The sequence below is a fragment of the Mus caroli genome, chromosome 11 (genome assembly GCF_900094665.2).
Source record: "Mus caroli chromosome 11, CAROLI_EIJ_v1.1, whole genome shotgun sequence".
NCBI classification, from domain to species: domain Eukaryota; kingdom Metazoa; phylum Chordata; class Mammalia; order Rodentia; family Muridae; genus Mus; species Mus caroli.
This window is the reverse complement of record NC_034580.1, coordinates 75,502,878-75,509,401: the sequence shown is the minus strand read 5'-3', so window position 1 is coordinate 75,509,401 and position 6,524 is coordinate 75,502,878. Positions and strand designations below refer to the sequence as shown.

The 6,524-nt window shown below is 43.0% G+C and overlaps 1 protein-coding gene across 1 annotated transcript in view; it reads left to right on the top strand.

The window, feature by feature from the left end:
• Myo1d (myosin ID) overlaps nt 1-6,524 on the top strand; it is a 297,401-nt gene that overhangs the window by 230,540 nt on the left and 60,337 nt on the right. The window lies entirely within an intron of this gene.

Sequence of the window (6,524 nt, the reverse complement as noted above, 5' to 3'; positions counted from 1 at the left end):
TGTGTGTGTGTGTGTGTGTGTGTGTGTGTGTTTGTCTGTGTCTGTGTGTGTCTGTGTGTATCTGTGTGTCAGTGTGCACAAATAGGAATGTGGACAATTCCCTTATGGGAGACAAAAAATAAGATTGCCTTTCCAGCAGCAGTAAATATCTCAACCCCCTGGAGCAATATCTTCAGTCTTTTGAGAGGTAAAAGTTAGGACTCAAAAATTATATGCCCAACCAAGCTGTCATTTGTGTTTAGCAGTCAAACACCTCAGGAAGTGTATCTGCTCCTGGCATTCGTTGGCAGAGGGACAACTATGATTAGAAATTCAAAGCCTGTCACAACCTCCATCTTTTATCTTCTGTTTACCATCTTTACTGTCCCCAAGTGGCTCCTTCTGTATGACTGGAGATGTCTGCAAATAATTCTCAGGGAAAGTAAGGGCATAATCTGAGGTCTGTTGTCCCAAAATCCCAGTTCCCAGCAGCCAGAGCAATGAGATTGTCATAGTGTGGGTATCCAGTGGCAGTCACTTCGAACAGAGAAATGGGTGTTTTTTATCATAGTCTTCAATACAGAGAGGATCAGGTTTGGGAGAGGATGAGGTATATCCAGGTAGGAGTGCTCAGAAGTGAAGTATGTGAAGCTGGTCCTGTCCACAAAGAGCAGAAGTGGACTGGAGAGGTGGCTTACTCGATAAAGTGCCTGCTCTGCAAGCTTAAGAACCTGACTTCTGACCCCTCTCAAAGCCAGCTACTGAGGCACGTGCTGGCGACAGAGATGGGCACGTCGTGCTGCCAGCTAGCAAGCTCCAGATTCATTGGGAGGTCCTGTCTCGGAAAATGAGATGGAAAACAACACAAGAAAAACCTGACTGACATCAACCTCTAATGTGCACATGGTCCTCCAAAGTGTGCACATGCAGACAAGCAGACCTGCACACACATGTACACACACACACACACACTCCACACAAACACACACAGAGTAAAAATGATCCTAGTCAGGAAAGATAGTATAGCTTTTTTAAAATTTGTGAATATGGGGGCTGGTGAAATGGCTCAGAGGTTAAGAGCACTGGCTGCTCTTCCAGAGGTCCTGAGTTCAATTCCCAGCAATCACATGATGGCTTATAACCATCTATAATGAGATCTGGTGACCTTTTCTGGCCTGCAGGCATAACACTGTATATATAATAAATAAATAAAATCTTTTTTAAAAATTGTGAGTGCATTAGAGCTATATGAGAGTCCATTAAGACTTTACATGGTTAAGTAGACTATGATATTTCCATGCAGTTAAACAGCATGCATCCATTATGAGGAAGCAGTGATGAGCTTCCTCTTTGTGTCAGGCTCCCTAGAGTCCTTTGCATTGACATTGTTGAGAATATTTGCTCATTGGGCAAGGTGCAGGGTCCATCCAAGGCTTCTAAAGCAATACAGGAATCCAAATCTCTACACACAACAAAGTTTATGAGGCTTCATAGCTGATAGGAATGGATCAGGCTGAGCACATCAGATTTTAACATGGCTGATTTGCTGAATTGAGACCACAAAATTGGTTGTTTGGGATTTGTTTCCATCATCTTGTTTTATTGGGTTGGGTTGGGTTGGTTTTGAGATAAGATCTTTCTGCATAGTCCTAGCTATGCTAGAACTTGGTGTGTAAACTAGTCTGGCCTCAAACTCACAGAGATCCTCCTGCCTCTGCCTCCTGAAAGCTGAGGTTAAAGGTGTGTGCCACCACACACAGCCAAAAGTAGATTTTTAAAAAGTAAAACCACTAAATCTTCAGATTTTAAAAGTTATTTTCAAGTAAAATGCAAAGTAAACATCCCCTAATCTGCTGTAAAGAAAGGCCAGGATAAGGGGAGGGTTTGGAGGGAAAGGGGGGTAGAGGGTAATGGGGATTAGAAATGCTACTAGATAGAGGAATCCCACAGCCCAGCCCTGTCTGTAACATCTGCTTGTCACAACGTTGCAGGGCCCACCCAAGGCTGCTAAACACCACCAGGAGATGTCAGTCCTCATAAGCAAGAAGTTTGCAGTGGGGCCCCACCTGCCCCTTCCCAGATAGGAAACCCCATGTACAAATAGCAGGCCTCTACATAACAAACTCAAGCTATTTATACATATGCTCAGAGCCATCTGTGGAAACAAGAGCACAGAGAGAAATTTTAAAGGTTTTCTGTGTGACTAAGCCAGGGCCCAAATCAAACAGTAATGAGTGCTGTCTCCTGTGAACACTGCGCCTGCTCTTCTCACCCTCTGTGCTGGGCCTATAGACCCTGAGCCTCCTGCTTCTGAAATAGAGCTCCCTCTAGGGTGCAGGGTACACAAGCTTCCTCCTTTGTACCTGCCTTTATGATGGAGGCTTTCTAAGGGCATTTTTGTGCAGATCAAAGCTATTTATTTGCTTTGTGACGTGTCCATCATTCTCTTTCATGTGGAAAGAATAAATCCCAAAGTGCATCCTTTCAGTCTCTCCGCAGGTAGATAATGTACATTTAAAATAGTCATATTAGTTTTTGAAAGGCCATAACACTGAACTTTTCAAAGTAGGTCAAAATGGAGCTACTGAGGTATTCCCAAATTCACCGGATAATTAGTGGATAGCACCGTGGTTCGTGCTGTTTGGCGTTTTCCTAACATGAATGTCAGCTATAACTCTAATGGGATTTTAAAAAGCTTTCCTTAATGTGTTTATCTCAGGTCCTGTGAGCTATGTTGGGATCAGGATCTTATATAACCGTAACACACTTAACCTAGTGGTTTATCTGCAGCAAACACTGTTCTATTTCATGCCATTACTCAGCAGGCATTTACAGGACACACACTAGACATTGGGTTGTGAGTGGGTATGGGGGCCATAAAGACAAACTACTCAAGTCAAACAACTTCAGGGAAGTGGCCAGCTGCAGGCACGGTGGAGCAGGATTCCCCCAGAGAAGAGAGCAGAAAGAGAAATCTTGATGGAGGGCAATGTCCTCCATCAGCACAGAGGGAGAAACTGGAGATTGCAAGGAATCAAAGGAAGACTGGAAGAAATGAGCCAGAGCCTACAAACTCCTATAAGTATGCATTTGAACTTTCTCATATAAATGCTGTGGAGTCAATAAGTATAACAGCATAAAACTGGAGGCTGGAGAGATGTATTAGCAGTTAAGGGCATTTGTTGCTCTTTCAGAGGACCTAGGTTCAATTCCTAGCACCAACAAGGTAGCTAACAACAATCTGTAGCTCAACTAAGAGATCACACTCTCCTCTAGCCTCTGCAGTCACTACACACATGTGGTACACAGGCATACATGCAGACAAAGCACCCATACACATAAAGTAAAAATAAGCACATCTTTAATTCATACACACATATATATGTATGTATATATACATATACATACATGCATATACATTGGAGATACATAGAGATAGAGATATCTCCAATGAGACCAAGCCTAATGACATAGACATTTCCCCAATGCACTGCTTGAGAATCAAATTGCTGTCCACTTAAGGAGAGTGGGAACTTAGAGAACATGTGTGTGGGGTGAGGGTGTGTGTGTGTGACTCTCACAAATCAAAAAAGGAATCACTCCACAAAACACTAGCATGGGTAGAGGTTAGAAAGACAGATGAACTCTCAGTATTAAAACACAGTGATAATAGTGTGATAAAATACTTTCTCCTTTCTACCTTGTCTTAGTTGGGATTTTAATGCTGTGCAGGGACACCACTAACATAGCAGCTCTTATAAAGGCAAACATTTAATTGGGGCTGCCTTACAGGTTCAGAGGTTTAATCCATTATCATCATGGTGGGAAGCATGGCATCGTGCATGCAAACTTGGTGCTGAAGAGGTAGCTGAAAGTTCTACATCTTGATCCAAAGGCAGCCAGGAAGAGATTCTGATTCCACACTGGCTGAAGCTTCAGCATAGGATACCTCAAAGCCTACCAACACAATTCTTCCAGCAAGGCCACACTTACACCAATAAGGCCACACCTCCTAATAGTGGCCAAGCACTGAATCACATGAATCTATGGGGTCCATGGCTCCCTCCTGTGCGTAAGCTGGCAGAACTAGAGCTATGGCTGAGTGTACTTCCAAAGGTGCAGAACTACTCTCAATGAGAGGGACCAACACCCAGTCCACAGGCAGAAACCAGAAGTGGACCAGGACCTGACTCCCTGAGCCCAAGTCAGCATGCAAGGCAGAAAGTGTGGAAGAGGGGGAAACCGTATTGCAATCTCAGAGTAGATGCTGTGATGATTTAAGAACTTATACAATCAGAAGTGGGGCTATTTGTCAAAAACACAGTTCACCAATGTGCATTGCATATGGTCTGTATACTTAAAAATTTAACTTAATGGGTTAAAGTCATACATATTTTTCCCTTAATAGCATTTAAAGAATGTTCAAGTTAGAGAAAACTAAGGCTTTTTAGTTAATTTAGTCTTTGAAGGATTTATAGCAGGAAAGTATATCATGTTCCGACTGGTGTCTGTCGTTTATGTAGAATGGTCAGGGAAGGACATCCTTCTCTGAGATGGTGTGATATCTGTGAGATGAATCTGTGGGTCCTTCTGTGAGATGGCACCTTGAGAGGTGTCATGCACTCAAGGCAAAGAAGTCCACATAGCTATTTCCAAAGAGCAGTGCTAGGCCCTGGGGTATGGTTTCCAAAAGTGTTGACCTAATTCTAGGTCATACAGATCCCCAGCCTAGAAATGGCCACTTTATGCTTTCCAACCCAGACTTGAAACTATAAAACAGCTGGAAAAGTCCATAGGTCTTCACTTTCACTATGGAAATGTTAGTCCAACTGAATTTTAAGATCTTTTAGTCATTACCTCTTAATATTTAGTATTTATCAAATTTGCCTGATAAGTACTTCATCTAACTTACCAAATTTACCTATTTACCAAAAGAAAATATCTTTTGACAGGTTTGCAACTATTTAATTTTGTAAAGTGACAGTTAATGACTTTGGGATTTATTTATTTATTTATTTATTTATTTGGTTTTCTAGATAGGCTTTCTCCTTGATGTCTTAGAACTTGTTTTGTAGATCATGTTGTCCCTGAATTCAGAGACCCTTGCCTCTTCCTTCCCAAGTTCTGGGATTAAAGGCATGCACCACTACACCCAGCTGGGAGATTCTACAGAGTTCTAAGAGACCAATTTTCATTTATTCTCTCTCCTTTTTAAAAAAGATTTATTTGTTTGTTTTATGTATATGACTATACTGTAGCTAACTCTCTTCAGGCACACCAGAAGAGGGCATGGGACCCGATTACAGATGATTGTGAGTCACCATGTGATTGCTGGGAATTGAACTCGGGACCTCTGGAAGAACAGTCAGTGCTCTTAACCACTGAGCCATCTCTCCAGCCCTTTCATTTATTCTCTTAATAATAGTTTAAAACAGCCTATTCCAGGCTGTGATGCTCCACTGGGAGTAGCCAAAACTAGGAGATAAGGAGAGAAAGAGAAGAGTCTGCTTACTAGCTGCTAAGTACACTCAGGGCAATAGGGGCTGGAGGGCAGCAGGAGCAAGAGATGAGGAGGAAAAAATGAGCTGAATGTGATGATCAAGGTTCTGAAGGCCCCGGAGCACAGTATTCAGAGCACAGCTCAGAGAGTGCACACGACAAAAAAAACACTTTGATAAGTATGCAAATTTGGTAAATTTGGCAAACTTATCATTCAACAGATTGAAACTTTGATGAATTTGCCATTTGATCCAAGAAAATCCTAAGGTAATGAGTCTTGGGAAAATAAATAACGAAAATGGAGGAGCAGTGTTGCTTGTAGAGTGGGCGTGAGAAGACATCACCTCAGGGCCAAGGGTGTCATATAAAGGTATCGTCTTACACATGGAGAGAGAAGTCTGGAGCTGAACCTATGCACTAAGGGGATATGTAAAGCCCAGCGAGGGAAACAAGGACAGCTGGGTGCTTTGTTAGTTCAGACATCCAGGCCAGCTAACTCATATCCAGAGAACACGGGGAGGCATGTCCAACTGGGCCTCCACCTTCCAGAAGCTGACCAGCAGTGTGAAAGGAGCAGCTGAAGATGTCCCTGTTTGGCTAGTATGAACTAAGATCCCAAAATGACAAGTACATCAGCTGGACATGGTACCACATACTTGTGACCCTAGTACTTAGAAGGCTGAGACAGGAGCATCATGGGTTAGAGGCCAGGCTATAATACATAACAAGGGTCAGGCCATTTTGATCTATGCAGCAAGACCCCGTCTGTAGAGTGGGGTGTGCACATCAGCGACGGAACACTTGCCTGGCATGCCCAAAGCCCTGTGTCTCCACTCCAAGTACCATTTTTTAAAATTACATTGTTGAACCTAATATAAAATTTCCACAGATTTCTAAAATAGCTCTAAGAAGTTTTAGAGGGAGGAAAGCTATAAAAGTCAGCATACGGCCGGGCGTGGTGGCGCACGCCTTTAATCCCAGCACTCGGGAGGCAGAGGCAGGCGGATTTCTGAGTTCGAGGCCAGCCTGGTCTACAAAGTGAGTTC